Below are 3,097 nucleotides of genomic sequence, written 5' to 3'. Positions count from 1 at the left end.
TGTGCCTCATGAGGGACTCCTCGGGGTGTTCTGAGGGACTCCTGCAGAGATGTCCTGGAGCTGAGATGACTGACCCTCCTCAACCACAACCATCTTTCTTTGTGACAGGTATGACTCAAACCATGGAGAGTTTGCCTGCTGATACTAAATGATTCCGATTTTGCCAGGGCTCCTTGATGCCATACATGGTCAAATGCGACCTTGATGACAAGGGCTGTCACTCTCACCTCAGGTCTGGAAGTCAGCTCTTTTGTCCATGTTTGAAACAAGGCTGTAATGAGAACAGGAGCTGAGTGACAATGGCAAAAGGCAAACTGGGCGTCACTGAGCAGGTTATTGCTGAGCCGATGCTGCTTGTTAGCACTGTTGATGATCCCTTCCATCACTTTACTGATGAAGCTGCCATCAACAGTGGGAAACCAGATAGGAGTCAGAACATAAGTAAGTTAAATATAGACCTTGAAAAAACTAAGTTATTACAACACAGTCGACATGGCTTTGCCAATTGAATGTCGTGTCTCACAATTTTAATTGAACTCTTTGTTGAGTTGGGATACGGGCAGTGGATGAGGGTTGTGCTGTAGATGTCGTATTTTCTACAATAAAGACTAATGTAAAACAACTGTCTAACTGCTATTTTCCATCACTGACTCTGCAGATTGGAAAAGAGGTTTGACGAGGTAGAGAGGAAGGTTTCATTAGTGAGACAATCTGGAACAAGAGGACATAGTTTAGGATAAGGGGCTGACAGATTTAAACAGAGATGAGGAGAAATTACTTCCCAAAAGATCATGAATCTGTGGAATTCCCTCCCCCTTGAATGGAGTGGATAGCAGGACACAGAGTACATTTAAGGAGGGCATGGACAGATTTTTAATGGGTAATGTGTTGGAGGGTGACAGAGAGGAAGACCTGCTGTGAGTATTCAGGGGTTTGGGTGTGAAAATGCATACCAGGAAACATGTGCACACGCGTACACACACACACACACACGCACACAGACACACACGCACTCACACACACATAGCCCAAAGGCCAGAGATGTTGTGTAAATGTAGGGATGCTTGCTATTCTCGATGTTCATTGTTTCCTCGTATGCAGGCACGGTGTTGAAATATGTCGATGATAATGAAAAGGGAAGCTAAGTGCTGTTAGCAGGATAGTGCTGAATATCAGGAAGTATTGATACTTTGGTGGGGTAGATGGATGGATGCAGATGAAGTCCAATGTGGAGAAGCGTGAGGTGATAGATTTCGAGCAGAAGAAGAGTCAACAGACAATTGGTTACAAATCAAAAAGGGGTTAATAGGAGCAGGGTGTACATGAACTTATGGAATCTATGTACCAGGCCAGGCTGAGAGAACATCTCATAAAGAACATTGTCTCCCGGTCCTTGTTCACAGTGACAGAGACTGTGAGAGCAATGAGATGTTGCTGCGTTTTTATAATGCACCAGTTCAGGTTTAGCTGGAGCATTGCTTCCGGTTCTGGAAACCACACAATCGGAAGGATTTTGGAAACAATTGAGAAAAAGTCAAACGGGTTTACAAGAAAGCTCCCGGGGACGAGCATGCTCAGCTCGCATCATCGCTTTGAGGAGTTGGAGCTGGTTTCCTGAGGAAGAGTCGGCTGAGAAATCGCGTAACCTGTGCCCACATCTCCCCACTCACCTCTGCCCAAGGCCCCAAAGGAGCCTTCCATATCCATCAAAGTTTCACCTGCACTTCGATAAATATCATTATTTGTAACCATTGCTCCTGATGCGGTCTCTTCTATATTGGGGAGATCCTCACACCTTTTCCCAGAGCGCTTCAGAGAACATCTCCAGGACACCCGCACCAATCAACTCCACTGCCCCATTTCTGAACATTTCAACTCCCACTCCCACTCTGCCAAGGACATGCACGTCCTGTGCCTCTTCCATCGACTCTCCCTCACCACCCGACGTCTTGAAGAAGAACGCCTCATCTTCTGGCTCGGGACCCTTCAACCCCAGGGCATCAATGTGGTCTTCACCATCTTCCTTATTTTCCCTCCCTCGTACTTTATCCCAGTTCCAACCTCCCAGTTCAACACCATCTTCATGATCTGTCCCACCTGTCAATCTTCTTTCCCGCCTATCCGCTCCACTCTTCTCTCCAAGCTATCACCTTTACCCCCACCTCTATCCACTTATTGCACTCTCAGCTACCTTCACGCTAACTCCACCACCCTCCCCTTTATTTCTCCACCACGGGCTCTCTGCCTTCATCCCTAATGAAGGGCTTTTGCCTGAAACGTCAATTTTCCTGCTCCTTCGATACTGCCTGAGATACTGTGCTTTTCCAGCACCACTCTATTCTTGATGATAATACCAGTATCGCTTCCTGGTCTGTTGGCTAAGATCATGTGTATTCCTGTTCTTGACAGTTTTAATATCTGATATGTCCCTGACTTAGAGGATAAGTTTTAATCTGTTTTTTGTAGGAAGGACTTGGATTAGGAGCTTGCTTCATCAACTTTGCACATCGTCCTCGTATTGCAGTGTTTCTGGGATTGGTGCACCTCTCATTAAAGAATCAGAAAAGCAGCTTTATTTGTTCACTTTTGTCTGTGTTCGCTTTATTTCTGGTCTACCGAGTCTGTGTGTAAGAAGGCGTACAGTCAGCCATTTTTTTCAAGTCAGACTCACCTTCGTGCAAATCAATTCCTTCTAGGTTGCTACTCACCTGTCTCTTTCTGCATGTTCAGCCCTCATTCTCAATGCTATCACTGCATCCCTGGTGCATACAGCCCCTTCCCAACAACTCTCAATTCCGAGCGACAGAAGTAAAACAAAGTTGCCCACCAGCTCACCTAATGGCAAACAGCATTTTAGAAAACAAAATGGAGAACATGAAGCTATTGAAGTATTCAACAGTTTGGATTTTGATGATGACTCGGATGATTCGGATCTATTGAATGTGAGATTTGGAGAACACTGTCGGAGGTATTTAAAGCACACAGAGTCACAGAAATGTACAACAGAACTCGTCCATGCTGACCAGATATTGTAACCAAATCTAGTCCAATTTGCCAGCACTTGGCCCATATCCCTCCAGACCCTTCCTGTTCATAT

At 45.5% G+C, this 3,097-nt stretch overlaps 1 non-coding gene across 1 annotated transcript; it reads left to right on the top strand.

The window, feature by feature from the left end:
• Positions 1-2,358: 2,358 nt before the first annotated feature.
• Positions 2,359-2,549, top strand: LOC148141094 (U2 spliceosomal RNA). The gene has a single exon (XR_015753180.1). It is a non-coding gene; the product is annotated as a U2 spliceosomal RNA (small nuclear RNA).
• Positions 2,550-3,097: the final 548 nt, after the last annotated feature.

The sequence above is a fragment of the Chiloscyllium plagiosum genome, unplaced genomic scaffold (assembly GCF_037043375.1).
Source record: "Chiloscyllium plagiosum isolate Xiang-an unplaced genomic scaffold, Cpla_swu_hap1 HiC_scaffold_35, whole genome shotgun sequence".
Lineage (NCBI taxonomy): Eukaryota > Metazoa > Chordata > Chondrichthyes > Orectolobiformes > Hemiscylliidae > Chiloscyllium > Chiloscyllium plagiosum.
The sequence above is the reverse complement of the archived record's forward strand: the minus strand, read 5'-3'. Positions and strand labels throughout refer to the sequence as shown.